We start from the raw sequence: 21,315 nt of genomic DNA, 5'->3' as shown, positions 1-21,315 counted from the left end.
ATCACAGGAAGAGAACCACTAGGACCCCTGCAGTTTTCCACCTCACCTACTGACAGTGACCCCAGAAAACCAACCTATAGTCACCCTAGTTAAAGCCAGAGCAATCTATCACACATCAGAAAAAAATGCCGTATCTCTTCATATTTTCCCCATCCCCACCCCCTTCATGGTTTCGAAATTGCACTTCTAGATGCTGTTGGACACTCCGTTGGCTGAGGCAGTGGTCGCTCCTTTGTGCCATCTCAGCTCCAGACTCTTTCCTGGCTTCTTAGCTGCCCCCGCCTCACCCCTTACCTGTCTTGCCTTCAACAAGCCTGACCGTGAGTCAAGGACAATCACACCCCCCAGCCTCCACCCACCCTGGACAATACTTCTTCCTTTTTCTTGTGCCTTTCCCTTCTCACTGGGTCTCATATGCTAGCTGAATGATCTTGGATAACTCCCAGTGTCCTCATGTAGAAATGGGGTCATGGTTCCTACCTCACAGGGTGTGGTGAGGAGCGAATGGGATTGTGTTGTGAGGGCTTTAGCCGTAGTGCACTTCCTAACACTCAGTCAGTCTCTTGATCCAGTCCCTCAAGGCTGATTCACTTCTCCTTCAACCACTGTCCCATCCCTGTCCATACACCTCCTCTCAGCAAAGGAGGGGTTCATTCATAACGCTTGCTCCATTTTTAAGACATGATGCGGTTATATTACTTCAGTCAGGCCCAAACTTACACCCCAGAATTAATCTGCTGTTCCTCAGGATATCTTTATCAATTATTATGCATATGTAAAATAGCCATGCATTTAAAAATCTTCTCACAAACTTGACATTTGAAAGGGAATTCTAAATGTATACCGCATTTCAACCACTTTGCAAATAACTTAGTTTTTTTTCAGGTCTTTCCGGCTCCTTCTACTTATATCCGATGAACATCACATTGTAAAGTCTTGACACACTGACATTTTAAAGTGCTTTCATTTTAAGCCGTTCCTCTTCGAAGATTTCTCGCCACTATCCCCCGTCTACTCCGTCTTAAGAATGAAAATATCAGAGGGATAAGGGAACAAATATTATAACTAAAAACAGAGTTAGGTGCATGTTTGATGAACAGATTGCATTGTCGGGTTATAGAAAGGACAGACTGCTGCTGTTATAAAGCTTTAGAAGCCCCTAAATTTGTTTTCAGTGGGGAATAACCATGATGGAAAAGAAGAGAAAAAAAAAAACATGAGGAATAAAAATAGAGGAAGATATAATATTCAAGAATATAGTATATGTTTTTGGAGAAAACCATTATAAAACCGAAAGTTGATAGAAAAGGTAAAACAAAACAAAACGGATTATCAAGGGTTTCTCTATGCCCTTGGTAATGTCATCTACCTTATAAAACATATTTAATGCTGTGACACTTTTTAATTTTTAAATTATTATTATTATTATTATATTTTATGTGAATTTATCAGTATCATCATTTGGGGCCTAATTCCATCCTTCAAATTTCTAACAGAAACTCCATAGAATAAAGAAATGTAAAAGTTTCCACAAAATTCACACAATGACAATATAAGGCATCCTTTCCCTACAATATGGGTCTTTAGTACTTCTGTTAATAATAGACTAACACTTATGGAATGCTACTTTGTGCCAGACACTGTTCTAAGTACTTACCATATTAACTCACTTATCTTTCTCAATCCTGTTGTGAGCCGGGTACTTCACTTTATGGTTGTGTAACCCTTTGCACTTCACAGTTGAAGAAACCAAGGTAGAGATGACTCTGGTCTGAGACGCGGCTGTCTCTGCTTCCGGTTTGAACTCTGCCAGTACTCATAACAAGACCTTGAGTCTCCCAGTTTCAGACTGTCAGTTTCTCCTCTGTAAAATGGGGCCACCCCATGGCATCACCTCAAAGGATTCTGCTTCCTCTAAAATACCCTGGTTTCATGCTTCTATGTTTTGTTCCTAGAAAGCTGGATTTGGAACTCCTAAAACATCTTTTTTTAAACAGAAAACAAACAAGACTATTATAACGAAAGCCTCAGCATTCGTCTGAAGGTGTAGAGCTGTGTTGCCTGCAGAGTTTGTCTTGGGAGTGACTGGTTTATACTTCAAGCAAAAAAGAATAAGGAATTATGGTTGAGGGGGTCACCACATCAAAAGAAAAATATCTATATACATATAAGCTTAGAAGAGAGTAGGATGTGAAAAAGACTTCAAGGGTAGGTAAGTGAGGGATGTAAGAGGGGAACTGAACACCGCAACATATTTTTCCTTTTAGAAGACCATCTGTTGAAGTTGTGAGCATGAGAACAATGTGGGATTTGAAGGATCTGGAATAAATGAAGTGAAAGAAATGCTGAGAAATCTTTTGACGGAGCAATTTCCAGACAAGCAAGGGAAGTCATGTGACTTGCCCTTCTGGTCCCACAAAAGTATGCAGGTTCTTGGAGGGCAAACTTTGTTGCGTGTTCTCTGGCTGAAAGAATGTGATTCAAGGCCCACGATAACAGAGCCCGCAGCAGGGGGAAGGCGTAAGTGGGGAGTGCAGGCATTCAGGCACTCGGGAACTGTGATAGGAGAAAGAGTATGGATTCTATCAGAATAAAGAAGGAGCATTTAAATGGGGAAACTGGGGCTTCCCTGGTGGCGCAGTGGTTGAGAGTCTGCCTGCCAGTGCAGGGGACACGGGGTCGAGCCCTGGTCTGGGAGGATCCCACATGCCGCGGAGCAACTAAGCTCGTGAGCCACAACTACTGAGCCTGTGCGTCTGGAGTCCGTGCTACGCAAAGGGAGAGGCCGCGATAGTGAGAGGCCCGCGCACTGCGATGAAGAGTGGACCCCGCTCGCCACAACTGGAGAAAGCCCTCGCACAGAAACGAAAAAACCCAATACAGCCAAAAATAAAAAAATAATAAATAAATGGGGAAACTATAGAACATTAAAACTCTTGAGACATTATACATCTTTTACCTCTCCTACTTCCTCTCAGGATACAGACACTGAGACCCAGGGAAGGGAGTGGACTTTACAAAGATCGCCGCTCTCAAAATCGATGCATTGAGGATTAAAAACAGCATGAATTTTAGAAACAAGATTGACAGAAAATATTCTCTTTTACTCTCTTAAAATATGGGAATAACACCAAGAAGGAAAAAAACAAACAAAAAAAACCTTTCTCAACGAAGGCACTAAGTGGTAATCCTTGGGCCCTTCAGCAATCTGTTTTGAAGGTTATATTGTAGTATTAATTTATCATGTCTTCTAAAACTACTGATATGCTTTTTTTAGGTAAGAAATTATGAGTCAGCTGAATGAACAAGCTTATCTACTGTTTCTACAATGTCTAATTTAGGGTAACATTAATAACAGAAGATGCTCAAAATGCAACAATGGAAGCAACAGAAAATATATTCTTTTAAAACTTACCAAACAAACCCAAACAATCCTCCTTACAGCAAAGCAGCTGTGATACAAGGGCTTGAGAAACAGAAGAAAAGGAATGGAAAATCTACCCATGGTTATTTTTAGCAGTTGTAATTTTAAAATTTTATGTGTTAAAAGTGAAAAAGAATTCCTCAGAATGGAAATTAAGATTCATCACTGAGAAGGAAAAATAATGGTGTGAGTTTTCACTGTCTTAAAGAGTATTTTAATCTAGCTGCCAGACCTATGACCTACTATAGTTCTCCACGCCTCACGTTTCTAAAAAAATGGAAAAATATGCACATAATAAAGTGCTTTGGAAGTATTTTTTATGATTAGAAACTGAGGTTCTGAGCAGTGAGCCAGGCCTCAGGGTCTTTCTCCTGGAACCAGTATTGAGCCCATTGCATAGATCTAAGGGATGGAGCTGTGGCATCTTTTGTTTCCTCTTCTATCTTAAATCAGATTGTCACTAACATTTGGTCCCTGCCTTTCTAAGAGGAACCAATTTCTAACCCTGTTTTTTGGCTCCTGATTCTTCCTGTGAAATTATGACCCCACGTGCTGTAAGGAGACCAGGAATGAAGGGCATCAGAACAGAAAGGGCCTTCACTTTCTTTTCCTTTAATTAAAAAAAAATTAAAAAACTGAACAGACCATGGACCTCTGACATGCAGAATCTTGTGGGCAGATTCATGCAGCAGGCAAGAGGGGGAAAGGGGCAGTGACTGACAAGCCGCTCTTCTGAGAGGCTGCCCTCCGCTGCCCTGAGATTTCCCCCAATGAGGCCAAAAGCACCCCAGAGCTGAGTGCAACCAGCAGAACAGCCTGCCTTCAGAAAGGAAGTCTCTCCTGGTGGCTTTGAGGACCTAACTGGCACGAAGATCATAAGTAAATGCTTGAGCTGGGATTGGAGGCATTTCAGCAAGTCTGATACCTCTTGGTATATATCCTTTCTGAGAGTAGCCTGACATGCCAGCTTATACTGTCTGTGGCTGCCAGGTGGCTCTTGGGCCCCTTGGGGCAACAGCTATCCCTGTATGGTCAAGCTCTTTCCTATCTGAGAAGAGGTCACTCTTCTCAGATGGGACTGAAGAGTAGTTCTGAGTTCAGTAACACTGAAGAGTAGTTTTGTGTTCCTCCTTTGCAGAGCTTACTCTGAACTTAAAAATTATTTGGGACCTGTTTTGGAGGGTTTCGAGCTAGCATTTTTAGTGATGATTTCTCCCTCAAATTAATTTCTTCATCTCCTTCTTCACTTCGTTTGGCCACCACGATTTCTCCCCTGGATTACCGTGACTGGTCTTAATGAGGCTCGCTCCCTCGTGTCTGTCCTCTTCCCCACCGTCTAAAGAATCTTCTCAAATCACAAATCACAAATCTGACCGTGAGCCTCCCATGCTCACAGCCCTTCACTGCCTCCCCTTATCCTCTGATGGACATCAAGGACCACTAGAATCTGGCTCTCCCTGTCCTCTCCCTTCATCATCTTCCTCTTCCCACCATGTAGGGTTCCATACACTTCCTGCTTGGGCCAGACTTTCCCCATTCTGTTTTGCTGGTGCCCAGTGCGAACTCATTTTTAAACATCAAGCCCAATGCCCCGCTGTGGGAACCCTTCTCTGGCTCCCTTCGCCTGGGTCAAGCATCCCTCTGCCGGCTCCTCCAACCTTTCACTTCTGCGTACAGAGGACTTGACTGTGTACACGTCCATCAACCTCACCAGACTGTGAGCTCCTAGAGGCCAGAAGCTGGGTCTCATTCTCGAGTCCCCAGAGCCTGGTCCAGGGCTTGACACTTGCAAGAGTATCTTGACACATATCTGGGACATGAATGAAGGGTTTCATCGACCCCGAGAGCCAGGGGGAGGAGCTGCTGACCACTGGGAGGGAACATGGCTGCTTCTTCCATTTTCCTTTCCTCACCGAGGCCAAGACGGTGCCAAGACTCCCCAGTCTCCCCTCGGCAGCCAGGGAGAGGGTGAGGAGAGGGGCCTTTGTTCCTCCTCCAGATGGCTGGAGCTGGGATAGAGCCCAGCAGCTGTGTTTGGGTGGAAGGCGAGAGGACAGATGGCCTGGTGTCTGCTTGCAGACAGCCTGAGAGACTGCAGCCCTGGTGCAAGGCACTCTCCGAGGGGGACTCCACAAGACAGTGGTGAAGTAGGGAAAACGCCAGGGCGGACCGCTGTGTTAGCATTCACTGCTCACACACTGGCCGCAGTGACTGCTGGGCGGCAAAAAGAGAATCCTTTATGCACAAGACCCTTGTGTTTCTGGCGGTGGCTTTTAACTTTTCAATCTAAACAAAGCCTTTCCTATATGAAAACTCTCTTAATTACTATCATTTAAAAATTGGTTTCACACAAGCTAGCCTCATTAGGTTTCAGTTTTGCCTTCTGCAAATTTTGGCAGCCAGTGAATTATTCATTGATGGTAGGGGGGAGTGAGCAGGGGTGGGGGACTTCTTCTGCTCAAAATATTTAGAATCAGAACATGATACAAGGTCTAGTAATTTGTACCAGGGAAGCAGTCACGTGTTTACAGACTTAGATGGAAATGGGCTCACTGCTATCCTTATATCATCAGAAAATTATTTATTTTAAAAAATGTGGGTAAGATCCTCAGAGGACCAGGGTGAGAGCTGAGGGCAGTGCTATCACCACCTGGCTGACTGTTCCTCCTCTCCGATCCAAAGCCAGTCAGTCCAAAAAGCAAGGCACAGTGTCACACTTGTGTCCCAGGGATGTGTGTGTGGCTTCCCTAAGATACCAGTTTGTAATGGACATGCTTACGAGACAGCCCCTTCCAGGTCTATGATACTTTGATCATCCATTTTGATTATCTTTTTCTTAATTAATCATTCAAGCCACAACTTGAAATAACTTTTTAGTTTCTGCATGTAGTAAAACAGAGCATTTGACAGATGGAATGTCATGGCGCTTTACATAGTGTGGGTATAAACTATCCCTCCCCAAATAATTTTTTTAAATAAATTTATTTATTTATTTATTCACTTAATTTTGGTTACGTTGGGTCTTCAATGTGGTGCGCAGGCTTCTCACTATGGCAGCTTCTCTTGTTGCAGAGCACGGGCTCTAGGCGCATGGGCTTCAGTAGTTGTGGCACACGGGCTCAGTAGTTGTGGTGCACAGGCTTAGTTGCTCCACGCATGTGGGATCTTCCAGGACCAGGGCTTGAACCTGTGTCCCCTGCACTGGCAGGTGGATTCTTAACCACTGCGCCACCAGGGAAGCCCCTACCACCATATAATTTTTAATAGTAATAAGGAATGTAGTTCTACCCAGAATCAATTGGGGGTATCCCAGTGAGGAAAGTGGAATTGTCTTCTTTCTTCCCACCACCTTGCCTCTCACCCTTAAAATATCCACATCCCCACTTAATAGAAGAAGGGAATCCTTTAAAGCCTGAGCATTCTAATATCCATGATTCTTTAAGGCACCTGTAACAAAACAGAGTTGTGGCCAGAGGAGCTTCCGACTCCCTTTCTTGTTCCTGGCACTTTCGAGTTCTCTTACCAAGTGTTCTTGGCTACCAGATAGGCCTTAGCCTGAGTGGCCCAATATGGTAGCCACCAGCCACATGTGGCTATTAAGTTAGAAATTTAAAGTAAGTAAAATTAAATACAGTGAAATAGTCCCTCAGTCACACTAATCACGTTTCCAGCACTCAATGGGTACATGCTGCTAGTGGCTACCTTATTGGACAGCACAGATAGAGAGCATTTCCATCATCACAGAACTTTCTGTTGGATAGCACTGCTTAAGACTATTTAACTAGGCAATTCACTTCAGCATCAGTTCAGGCTTGCTTGATTTTATGACTGAATTGACCCACTGTTTGAATTTATTAATAAGTTCAGTTGGGCTGTGCACTCCGGCAGCTGTTGAGGAGATGGCAAGAGTGATTTGTTCCATAAAATGGCAGTGGTAATAGTAAGAGTATGAATGATAGTAATAGCTGACATTTACTGATCACTTATGATCCAGGCGCTGTGCTAAGCACTTAATCTGTGTTATCTCACGATCTTCACAACTCTATTATTATCCCAGTTTAACAAGAGAGAAAATTAATAGCAGAGATGGGAAAAGTCTTTAACATTCATCTAATCCGACCCTCTCCGTTGACAGAGCTCAGACTCTGGAGTCAGACTGCCTGGGTTTACTTGAGTGACCTTGAGCAAGTAACCCTCTTTGTGCCTCAGGGTCCTCATCTGTAAAATGGAGGAAATGACAGGATCTATCATAAACTGTTGTGAAAATTCGACATGAATAGTTCACGTAAACTATTAAGAACCTAGTAAGTGTTAACTGCTTTGATTATTTATTACAGGTAAGTAAAACCCAGGTAGATTAAAGACATGCCCAAAGTCACACAGCTAACACCAGCTTAGCACTCTTTCTGTTATACTTGCATATAAATCACCTTGGCCCTCCCTTCCACCTATCCACATGCTTTCAACTAGCCCGCCCCCTTTTATCATTACCACTCGGCAGCCAACTGCTAGTATCAGAGTGACATCAGCGCTTTTCCATTGGCAAAGAGTGCAATGACTGTTCCATGGAAGCAGCCAATTTCCAGGGCTTTTTGGCTTGGTGATAATTGGAGAATAACCTAGATGATCTCCAAGGTCCCTGTCACTCCCAAGAGGATCTGAGCCAAGAAAGTAAAGGCAGTTTTCCCTGTTAGGTAAAAGAGAATAAATCTCTTGACACAGTTGTATGGATCCAAGATAAGACTCCTGAAATTTTTCTATAGTAGGATAATAGTTGAAGAAGAAAAAAGAGGAAGGGAAAAAAAGATAGTTCACCAGACTGGCCCAATCCATGTGGCCACCTATCTAGGGCATAAACCTTTCAGGCCTTAGTTAACTGCTTGTAGGTGTGTTAGTGTGGTTCCCAGTCCCAGGCCCGGCCTGAGATACTCTCTTTGGTTTACTCCTGTGCTGATCCAAGATGCTCACGTTAGAGGATATCAACTCACTGAGGGTTTGTGTGTTTGTGTCTGTCTGCGCTTACCTGGAAATTTGAGGCCAGGAGAAGAAAATTCTCTTATGCATCATCATAAGTGCCTACAGATCACTGGAATTCTTATTGAAATGATTCAGTAGGTCTGGGGTGAGATTTTGTATTTTTAATAAGCTCGCAGGTGATGTAGGTGCTTCCGGTTCAAGGTCCACACTTTGAATAGCAAAGATCTATAGGACTTTTATGGCAGCAGCTGGTAACTGGAGATCTCTGGACTCAGAATCTTCCTGGTCAATGTCATCTCTTCCGGTCTTGCTGGTGTAGATATCTGAGGCTTAAACTCAGTTCCCTTCCAAGCATTTGCACAGGCCACAAAATGCTTCTTGAGAACAGCCTTGTCCCAGCCTGCCCCCCACATAGGTAGGCCACCTCCACATCTTACAAGGCAAGGTAATCCTTAAGTAGGCTAGCATTCACATCTACTTCTTGCTGTTTCTTGTAATTGCTGATTTAGGTGGTAAGGGCTACCCTCTTGAGGAAAGGGAAGGGAAAGCCTTGTATCCAATGTATATAAAGAACTCTTACAATTCAACAATAAAATTAAAACATTCTCAATACCATTGGTTTTTCAGGGAAATGTTAATCAAACCCACAGTGAGACACTACGTCATACCCACTAGGGTGGCTATAATAAAAAAGAGAATATCAAGTGTTGGCAAGGATGTAGAGAAATTGTAACCTTCATACACTGCATAAGGTAAAATCATGCAGCCACTTTGAAAAACAGTCTGGCAGTTCCTTAGAATGTTAAACATAGAGTTACCATTTAACCCAGAAATTCTATTCCTAGATATATACCCAAAAGAAATGAAAATGTATGTGCACAAATAAGCCTGTACACAAATGCTTATAGCTGTATTATTCATAACAGTCAAAAAGTAGGAACAATCCAAATGTCCACAAACCAATGAATGGATAAAAAATATGGAATATTCATACAAGAGAATTGTTTTAGTCCATTCAAGCTGCTATTACAAAATACCATAGACTAGGTGGCTTCAACAACAGATTTTATTTCCCACAGTTCTGGAGGCTGGGAAGTCCAAGATTAAAGCACTGCAAATTCAGTGTCTGGTGAGAGCCCACTTTCTGCTTCACAGATGGCTATCATCTTGCTGTGTCCTCACATGGAAGAGGGGCGAGGGAGTTCTCTGGGGTCTCTTTTATCAGGGCACTAATTCCATTCGTGAGGGCTTCATTCTCATGAACTATTTACCTCTCAAAGACTCCACCTCTTAGTACCATCACATTGAGGATTAGGATTTCAACAAATGAATTTGCGGGGGGACAGAAATATTCAGTCCATGGCAGGAATGTAATTTGGCAATAAAAAGGAATGAAAAATCGATACAGGTCACAACATGGATGAACCTTGAAAACGTTATGCTAACTGAAGGAAGTCAGTCACAAAAGGCCACATATTGTATGATTTCGTTTATATGAAATACCGCAAACAGGCAAATCCATAGAGACAGAAAACAGATTAGCAGGTTGCCAGGAGCTGGGGAGAGGGAGAATGGGGAGTGACTACTACCGTCCAGGGGTTCTTTGGGGGATGATGAACACGTTCTAAAATTAGGTTGTAGTGATGGTTGTACAACTCTGTGAATTTACTAAAAACCACTGATTTGTACACTATAAATGGGTGAATTTTATCATATATGAATTATATCTCAATAAAGTTGATAAATATCTCGTAGGGGTGGAGGCTTGGGGAGCACATCTGGAGAAAGCCCTACATCCACTACCTCCATCCAGGGGTGGTACTCTACTCCCAAAAGGGGGTTGTGCTTCCTCTTCTCTTTGCTGGAAAACTTACCCTTCATTATGTGCTGTCTCAGGTCTTGGTAATATATCTATATTTAAAGCAATCTCACTGCAGATTTTTGAATGTGCTGATATATTGGTTTTTTTCATAGGTTGTGAAACCCTAGAAAAATTTCCAGACCAAATCTGATTAAATGAGCTTTCCATCTGATGCTGTGAGAGACTGCTCTGTGTAGTGTCAGTAGTGCGACAACAAGTCTGCTAGATTTGAGTTAAAGAGGTTATGCGAGCTCAGGTCAATTGGCATTTCCCATTCTGCTTTTGAACAATTCAGTTCTCACTTAGAGTCCATGGACCTCTGCGACACCAAACCAGAAAGAGGTTCACACAAACTTTGCTTTTAGAGAATGATGGCTTTCTTTCATTTAATAAAAACGGGCACCTACTTCTCTGTATCTGTTTACAAAGAGCTGACAGTTATTATTTGCTGCTAAATAAGACTGAAGTCCATGTCAGATCTAGATGGCTATCAGTATCCTTAAAAAGATGAATATTCTGTCCCAAACACAAAATTTTAAATGTAAAAAGAATTAACGATGTGTGCCTGCCGTTAAATTGCTCTACCACAATGTGAAAAATCCTAGCTAATGGATTTGTTTCACCAAAGCTGGCTTTCTGTGTGGACAGACACTGATTACTTACAAGGAATGATTTGCACCTGGCCAGCTGCGCCCTCTCAACCCTCTACTCCTGGCCCTTCCCTGACTCAGTCTCCATTAGCTGTGACTGTGTTACATAGCTAAAGGTTAAGTTATTGGGACTTTACTGGTGGTCCAGTGGGTAAGAGGCCATGCTCCAAATGCAGGGGGCCCAGGTTTGATGTCTGGTCAGGGAAGCAGATCCCACACGCAGGCTGCAACTAAGAGGTCGCATGCCACAACTAAAAAGCCCACATGCAGCAACTAAGAAGTCCGCATGCTACAACTAAAAGTTCACGCATAGCACAACTAAGACCCAGAGCAGCCAAAATAAATAAATAATAAATAAATATTTTAAAATTTTTAAGGGAAGCTTAAGTGATTGCTCTATTTTTTTTTCTTTAAAATACAAACACCCTCGGGAGGAGAAGCATATTTAGCACTTTAGAATCACCAACACCTTGGCCAGCTAGATTCCCTGAATTGGTCTATCAGATCCCTTTTGCCTCCCTGATAACACAGAGCAGTGCCCAGAAAGAAAAAGGGGAGTGGGAATTCTGACTGGGAATAAAGAAACACAGAAGAAAGAGCAAAGGGCTGGGTGTCAGAAGGTCTGGCTGAGCTCCTGGGATCAACAGTTACTTACTTCTAAGCCTTAGTTTCCTTATTTATAAAAAGAGACTGATGGTGGTAATGACATCTGCCCATCAGCCTCACAGCTCAGTGCTGGGGTCAATGCGGTTGTGAAAGGCAAAGGAATTTGTAACCGCTAGACCAGCCTTTGCAAATGTGCAGTCCAGGCAGCACCTGATGCACCCCCTGCTCTGTGCTGGACAGTGTTGAGGGGCCCAAACAGACCACCAAATTGCACACAGACCTGGAAGGTCCTATTTCCTACATACTTCCAGTGGAAAACACTAAATAGATATTTTAAAGAGTTTTTCCCCAATATCTTGCTAAGAAAATTTTCAATCCTATGTAAAAGTTGAAAGAAATTTACAGTGAGCCCACATATACCCACCACCTAGATTCTATAATTAACATTGTACTATATTTGCTTTATCTCACATTTCTCCATTTTTTCAGGATTATCTTTAAAATTGGGTTTGCCTTGCATGTCACTTATTAGGATAATTTATCTGGCAACCAACACATACAAAGGGGGAACCAAATAAAGCTTTTTTTTTTGGCATCCCACTCAGGGCTGTTATGTCTAAGAGCCTCAACTGTCAAATCCTCTTATCCCTTTCCAAAAAAAAAAAAAAATACAGGAAAGATAGATTTGGTAAAACCAGTAATATCTTAATGGTTCCCATCGCCCATCCTAGGTAAACCATGAAGATCTTTATATTTGGGCAAGAACACAAAGGAAGGAAACAAAAGGATTTTTTTAAAAAAAATAAATTTATTTGTTTATTTTTGGCTGTGTTCGGTCTTCGCTGCTGGGCTCAGGCTTTCTCTAGTTGTGGCGAACTGGGGCTACTTTTCATTGCGGTGCGCGGGCTTCTCATTGCAGTGGCTTCTCTTGTTGCAGCGCACGGGCTCTAGGCGGGCGGGCTTCAGTAGTTGTGGCACGCAGGCTTAGATGCTCCGTGGCATGTGGAATCTTCCTGGACGAGGGCTCGAATCCGTGTCCCCTGCATTGGCAGGCGGATTCTTTTTTTTCTTCTATATTTTATATTTTTTAATATCTTTATTGGAGTGTAATTGCTTTACAATGGTGTGTTAGTTTCTGCTTTATAACAAAGAGCAGCTATGTGAATCAGCTATACATATACATACATCCCCATATCTCCTCCCTCTTGCGTCTCCCTCCCACCCTCCCTATCCCACCCCTCTAGGTGGTCACAAAGCACCGAGCTGATCTCCCTGTGCTACGTGGCTGCTTCCCACTAGCTATCTATTTTACATTTGGTAGTGTATATATGTCCATGCCACTCTCTCACTTCGTCCCAGCTTACCCTTCCCCCTCCCCGTGTCCTCAAGTCCATTCTCTACGTCTGGCAGGCGGATTCTTAACCACTGTGCCACCAGGGAAGTCCCTTTGTTTTTGTTGTAAGTGTCATTGATGTGAACAGAGAGGGAGGATGTATTTTTTCAGAAAAAAAAGGAAAAGAAAAGAGAAAGACTTGGGGACTTCCCTGGTGGTCCAGTGGGTAAGACTCCATGCTCCCTATGCAGGGGGCCTGGGTTTGATCCCTGGTTGGGGAACTAGATCCCGCATGCATGCTGCAACTGAGTTCACATGCCGCAACTAAGGAGTCTGCATACCTCAACTAACAAGTCTGCATGATGCAGCTAAGAAGTCCACATGCTGCAACTAAAAGATCCCGCATGCCACAACTAAAGATCCCTCATGCTGCAATGAAGATCCTGCATGCTGCAACCAAGACCCGGTGCAGCCAAAATAAATAAATAAATACATAAATACATAAATAAATATTTTTAAAAAAAAGAAAAGAGAAAGACTTGTCTATTATTAAAAGTCCTGAAATAAAACAAAAAACTACAAAAAAAATTAAACAGCCCTGAATATTGGTTTAAACTGTATGCTCTGCACCTGAAGAAATGTGCAAGGAAAAAGATTATCCTAAAACAAAGTAAAGCATTGCCTGCCCAACAATGGTTTCTGTATCAAAGAAAGAGAAGGTTCTGGAAAACTACAAACTGGAACAGAAACTTTTTGGTAGATAACTATAAACACCTCACAATAATATTGAGCTGTGTTTCCCAAGCTTAGTCTTTTAAGTATCCTTTCACTATGCTTGCCACAGCTGATTACCTCCTGTGCTCTTATACATTTTTCTTTAAACTGACTTGGTTCTTACCTAAATACATATTTTTTCAGAAGAAACTTTACATTATTTCCATACATGGAAAACCAATATTATTTGCCATAAACTGACAGCTACTTCAAAAATAAGAGCCATGGGGCTTCCCTGGTGGCACAGTGGTTGAGAATCTGCCTGCCAATGCAGGGGACACGGTTTCGAGCCCTGGTCTGGGAAGATCCCACATGCCACGGAGTAACTAAGCCCGTGAACCACAACTACTGAGCCTGTGCATCTGGAGCCTGTGCTCCGCAACGGGAGAGGCCGCGATAGTGAGAGGCCCGCGCACCGCGATGAAGAGTGGCCCCCACTAGCCACAGCTGGAGAAAGCCCTCGCACAGAAACGAAGACCCAACACAGCCAAAAAATAAAAAATAAAATAAATAAATAAATAAAAATAAGAGCCATGAAAACCAAACAGTGTTATTAACTTCTAGCTTGATCTTGTTCTTTGACAAAAGCTCTGAACTTGGGCTTGTTCTTTTTTTTAAAACTTTTTATTTTTATACAACTTTTAAAGGTTACTTTCCATTTACAGTTATTACAAAACATTGGCTATATTCCCCGTGTTGTACAATCCATCCTTGAGTCTATCTTATACCCAATAGTTGAGGGGGGAGGGGCAACGTAGGGGTCGGGGAGTGGGAGATGTCTGTTCTTATTAGAGAGTTGTTAAAACATTCAAGTGGAAACTTTCTTCTTGATTTAATCAGAAGCACTGAGGGATAATTAAAAAGAGAATTAATTTCTCAGTGTGTGATTCAACGTCCTATAATACTGAGTCCTTGTACTATTTTGTGTACTGCTGTGGGTACACATCGCACACTGAGGACAGTGTTTAACAGTGTGTAATACACTGTCTTGGTAATACCTTCTGTGATCCTCCAAAGCCTACTTTTCTTTGGAAATGGAGTTAAAGAGCATTTGATCCCTGATTTCCCCAGTTACCAGAGTGCCTTTCTTTACAAACGTCCATTATGCAACAACCCTAGCAATTCAAGGCAGAGTTATGTCATAGCTTCATCCCCATTCTTTACCCGCTGAACATCTCCTGTGCTTGTTGTTCTCCAATCGTTTCCCCCAGCCCCTCATTCTCCACCCTTCTTTGACCAGTTCTCTGTCCTGGAGATCACCACCTAAAGACTGGCTTGGATTCAGCTAAAAAGAAGCAATAGCAGAAGATGGAAGCACAGGAGGAGAGTAGCCAGATTTCTCATCCCACTCCCTATTTTCTTGGTGAAATAGTTCTGGCAGTATCCTCACCTCTCCGTAACTGTGGTACCTGCAGCGGGCCCTACCTTCATGGTTCTAACTTTTACCAGCTTCTGTGAACACCATTTCCTAATTTTGTTCCTTCAGGCCTAAAAGTGATAATGACATCCTGCTGATGATGAATCAACAATAATTTAAATCCCTTGTTTGATCCCTCAGTCTTATTGATACTTTTGTAACAATTTCTTATTAAATTATCTTCATATGAACCATCTAAGTGGGGGAAATGTTTGTTTCTTGCCAGATTCCAAGTGATACAGATGGAAACTTTTCACTGCATATACTTTTGTACATGTTTCTATGTGCTTGCATTACCTATTCAAAAAATAAAAACAAGTTTTTAAAAATCAAAGAAATAACAATATTACACATCAAAATTTGAGACACAGCTAAAGCAGTGCCTAGAGGGAAATTTTTAGCTTTAGTTTGACAATTAATGATCTAAACTTCCATCCCAAGAAGCTAGAGAAAGAAAAGCAAATTTTAAAAAAGACAGGAAATAAAGACAGGAACAAAACTTAAAGAAATAAAAATAGAGATAGAAATAAAACAGAAATAAAATTAAAAATTGTTTTTTGAAAAGATCAATAAAATTGATAAACCCCAAGCATAGATCAAGAAACAAAAAACATAAATTACCAATTCCAGGAATAAAAAAGGGGGCATAATTACAGATCCTAAATATTTTTTTTTTTTAATTTTTATTTATTTATATATTTATTTATGGCTGTGTTGGGTCTTCGTTTCTGTGCGAGGGCTTTCTCCAGTTGCGGCAAGCGGGGGCCACTCTTCATCGCGGTGCGCGGGCCTCTCACTATCGCGGCCTCTCTTGTTGCGGAGCACAGGCTCCAGACGCGCAGGCTCAGTAATTGTGGCTCACGGGCCTAGTTGCTCCGCAGCATGTGGGATCTTCCCAGACCAGGGCTCGAACCCGTGTCCCCTGCATTGGCAGGCAGACTCTCAACCACTGCGCCACCAGGGAAGCCCGATCCGAAATATTTTTAAAAAATTTAAGATGGTAATGTAACAACTTTACACCAAAAAATTTGACGATATAGTTGAAATGGAAAAATTTCTTGAGAAACACAAATTACTTAAACTGACACAAAGGAAATAGGAAAAATAAATAGTCCAATACAGATTAAAGAGTGAATCTGAAGTAAAAATCCACCCTTATCCTCCAGCTGCCTCAGAAAACTCTGCAGACCTGGATGAATTTATTGGTAAATCTTTTTCTGAACATTCAAAGGAGAATATATATACTTTTTGAGAAAAAAGAAGAAACAATTCCAAACTAGTTTTATAAGGCCAGCATGACCCTGATACCAAAAATTGCCAGGGACATTATAAGAATGTTATAGGCCATTATGTCTTACTTAAGAATATAGATACTAAAATCCTAAACAAAATAATATTAGTAAATTGAACCCAGTGAAAAATAAGAAAGACTATACATTATGACCAAGCCAAGTTTTACAAGGTTGCAAAATTGATTTAATACTCAGATATCAATATAATTCACCAAATTAACAATATAAAGGGGAAGAATTATAGGATCACCTCCATACATGTGGAAAAAGCATTTGACAAAATTAAACAGCCATTCATGATAAAATCTCTTAATAAACTAGAATTAGAAGGGAACTTCTTTAATCTTATAAAGAGTACCAGTAAAATACCTATAGCTAATATTAAATAAATGATAAAGTACTGAACTCCTTACCACTGAGGCCAGAAATAAAACAACAATGCCTACTATCACCATTTCTATTAAACATTATATAGGTGGATCTAGCTCATGCATTAGGCAAGAAAAAAATTAAAAGATATAAAGGGTGGAAATGAAGGTGTAACACTTTTTATTCACAGATGATATGATTGAATATACATAGAATTATCCAGCAATCTTAGAAATTGGATTAGACTATTGTTAAGATATCAATTCTTCCCAAATTGATGTACAGATTCAATGCAATCCCTATCCAAATTCAGTTGATTTTTTGGGGTGGAAATTTATAATATTTATATGGAAATGCAAATGGCCTAGTACAGCCAAGACAATCTTAAAGAAAAAGCACAAAGTTGAAGAGTTTACACTACCAAATTTCAAGAATTACTAAAAACCTACAGTGATTCAGACAGTGTGACACTGGCCTGAGAACAGGCAAATAAGTCAACAAAATATAGAGTTCAGAAATATGCCCACATATATACAGTTACTTGATGTGCAATAACAACACAATAGCAAAAGAATAATCTTTTTAATAATAGTGTTATAGCAATTGTATATCCCTGTGGAAAAAATGAACATTGCCTCTTACCTCAAATCAAACACAAATTATTAATTTGAGATTGCTAGCAGATCTATATGTGAAGACTCCTAGAAGAAACGTAGGAGAATATTTTTCATGAACTTGGATTAAGGAAAGATTTACTGAACAGGACACAAAAATTACTAACCATAAGAAATTAACAAATTGGGCATAATTAAAATTAAGAGCTTCTGCCCATCAAAAGTAAAACACCCATAACGGAGTGAAAAGGCAAGCCACAGCTCTGGAGAAAATATCTGCAATGCACATGTCCAACAAAAGCTTTGCATCCAAATGTATAAAGAACTCCTATAAGTCAATAAGAAAAAGACAAACACTTGAATAGAAAATGGGCAAAAGCAAGAGGGAAGAGAAATGGGAACATATTGAATATGTATAACTGATTCACTTTGTTATAAAGCAGAAGCTAACACACCGTTGTAAGGCAATTATACTTCAATTAAGATGTTTAAAAAACAAAACAAAACAAAACAAACTTATGGTTACCAAAGGGGAAAGTGGGGGGAGGGATAAATTAGGAGTTTGGGGGTAACATATACACCCTACTATATATAAAATAGATAATCAACAAGGATCTACTATATAGCACAGGGAACTACAATCAATATTTTGTAATAACTTATAAGGGGAAAGAATCTGAAAAAGATATATATATATATATCTGAATCACTTTGCTGTACACATTGAAACTAACCTAACATTGTAAATCAACTATACTTCAGTAAAAAAAAATAGTACCTTCAAAAAAAAAAAAAAGAAAAAGAAAATGGGCAAAAGACTTGAACAGACACCTCACACAGGAGGGCATCGAAATAGCTAATAAGCATATGAAAAGGTGCTCAACATCATTACTCCTCAGGGAAATGCAAATCAAAACACAATGATATAACCCATCAGAATGGGTTATACGGCCATCAGAATGGCTAACTTCAAAGTCTGATGATACAAATTATTGTTGATTAGGATGTCAAGCAGCTGGAATTCTCATCCATTGCTGGTGAGAGTATAAATTCATACCCCTCCTAGAAAGCTATTTGGCATTATAGACTAAAGCTCAGTATATAACTATCCTAAGACCCAGCAATCTCACTCCAGGCATATACCCGAGAGGAATGAAGCCTCTCTACTAGAAGACAAGGATGAGAATGATCATAGCAGCTTTTCTCATTATAACCCAGAATTGGGAACAACCCAAATATCCATCAACAAGAGAATAGGTAAATAAATTCTGGCCTTTTGTACAATAGAATACTATACAATAATTTTTTTTTAAATCCACAAAACAACATGAGTGAATCTCACAAATATTAAGCTGATCAAAAGAATTCAGACACAACAATGGTACACACTATATGATTGCATTTATGTGAGATTCAAGAGGAAAATGGTGTAGTTCAGTTAATAGCAATTAATCTCAAATGTACACAGAAGTAGCACTTGTAGAGTACATAAAGATAAAAGTATCTCAGCTCTTTAAATAAATGAACATGATCAAAGGAATTAATTGTACTGACCATCTGAATTCAGTGCCTTATAATCTAATCATCATGTAATGAGGGAGACTGAATAGGAGAAGTGATGTTCTTAGAAACTCATAAAAAGCTTTTTGAAAAAAGCCTTCAGCAAACATTACATATCAAACCCCTGTGGTGGAATAATATTTTAAGACATCAACCACTGGGTCCCCACCTTGGCCCCAGGATCTTCCCCATGGCCCTTCCTCCCACTCGAGCTCAGTGCACTTTGCCTTGGGGTAGGAATGACCCAGCAGAGAGAAAAGAAGCCTTTGTAGTTCTAAAAGCCCAACCCACAGTGGGAACAAGAAAGAGCACAGGGCACAGGATAAGAGACTCCAAAGAATACGGAATGACTCACAGCCAGTTTTTCCCACCCTCAGAACTAGCTTTAAAATATTCCCCGGGTGGATGGGAGAAGAGGACTGGAGGGAAAGTATAAAAAGCTGGGACCCTGAAGAGGTACCCTATGCCTTGCCTTCCCTGGGCTGCGTCCTGGGAGTGGAAGCCAAGGGAATGATAGATACCCCAGAAAGGTTAGAGGGATTCGGGTGCAGAAGGTGTCTCTTCTTTCTTTCCAGTTGGAATCTGAGGGGTGATAAGCCACCCCAACTTATCCTGCACTGGTCAGAAGCAGAGGTAAGAAGGGGAAATGGTTATGCGGGGTGTCTAGGTCAATGGCCCACAGCAGCCTCCTAGAATTCCCTCATGCTCCCAAGCAGAAAAGGGAGATGCACCAAAGAGTGGACTCCAGAGTGGGCTGAGAGAATCAAAACGAGCCACACTTGGAGAGGCCCAGAGGTCCGCAATGGGGATGAGATACCCTCACACATGAGGAGCAGGAGAGGGAAGGCTGCACATCCAAGCAGGGGCCAGCCTAGTTAGATGGTTATCAAGAGCCAGATGGCCCTTCCCAGAGCTGTGACGTAACGTAAGCCTCCTGGAACTCAGACTCGATCTCAGTGAGAACGGGGAGCCTCGAACTGACGGAGACTAAGTTTCTGCCACCAGACAGGCAAATAGGAGATGGCTGCCACCTCTGTAGGCAGGAACCAGGAAGAGATAGGAAGGTGGTTTTTGTTTGTTTGTTTGTTTGTTTTTAAAATTTTATTTATTTATTTATTTATTTTTGGCTGTGTTGGGTCTTCGTTTCTGTGCGAGGGCTTTCTCTAGTTGCGGCGAGCGGGGCCACTCTTCATCGCAGTGCGCGGGCCTCTCACTATCACGGCCTCTCTTGTTGCGGAGCACAGGTTCCAGACGCACAGGCTCAGTAGTTGTGGCTCACGGGCCCAGTTGCTCCACGGCATGTGGGATCTTCCCAGACCAGGGCTCGAACCCGTGTGCCCTGCATTGGCAGGCAGATTCTCAACCACTGCGCCACCAGGGAAGCCCTGTTTGTTTGTTTTTTAAAAAATAACTTTAGATACAAAATTAATCAATGTTCATTCTAGAAAACTATAGTACACATAAGCAAAAAAGTAAAACATAGATCGCCTATAATCTCACTACCTAGAGGTAATAGTCATTATTATATGAACCTTTCATTTTCTTTTACAGAAATAAGATTTTATTGTGCCCATCAATTTAGAAGCTTGGTGGGGGTTTTTTTGACATTGTGATATAGCACCATCTGCTTGAGTGGTCATCATTCCCTGCTCTTCCTCGTCATCATTTTCAATAATCATAGTAGTGAGCGTTACAGGTGTTCTATAATATTTTTTAAACACTTTACTAATTGGTGGGCATTCTTACTACTATAATCAACACTGTAATGAACAATTTTATGCTGAATCCTTGCTCGCATCCTTGGCTATTTCATTGTTAACCTGGGGTTTTTCCACTTCCTTTAGCTCCTTGTGCTGGAGCCGGGCACACATGGCAAAGAAAACCTGGCTGGCCATGCTAGTCACTTAATCAGCCATGCAGATTGGAACTGGTGAAACAGGTTGGGTGTACTGCTGTAAAAACCAGCCAACCCTAGTTTTGACTCTTAAAATTATTCCTGTTCCCTGGAGATTATGTCCCCAACTCAAACATCCTCTGGCATACCGAGTGAGGGAACTGCCTCGTGCATTATCTAATATTCTTAAGAGAATACACTGTCATCCTTGCCTGACAAGAGGAGCCCCTGGCAGCATGGGTTACGTTCCTATTTATACAGCATTGCTTTATACCTGCTAGTGGGTACCAAATATATTAAGTCAATGAGAGTCATTTGCACGCTGCAAATGGGATCAGGATATAAAATATTTGAAGTCCTTTTTTTGTGCAATGAATCTTCTTATATAAAATTTACAGATCAGCTTCCAAACAGAATTTTTAAATATCTGGCAGAGAAGTTTCGTAAGAACTACTCCTCTCCTGTTGGATCTTTTCTTATGCTCATATCTGGTTAAACAGGGCTCAGACAGAGGTTAGTAAAGCTCCTAAATGATTGTGCCATC

Source organism: Balaenoptera musculus, chromosome 4 (assembly GCF_009873245.2).
Source record: "Balaenoptera musculus isolate JJ_BM4_2016_0621 chromosome 4, mBalMus1.pri.v3, whole genome shotgun sequence".
NCBI classification, from domain to species: Eukaryota; Metazoa; Chordata; class Mammalia; order Artiodactyla; family Balaenopteridae; genus Balaenoptera; species Balaenoptera musculus.
Note: the sequence above shows the minus strand (reverse complement) of the source record.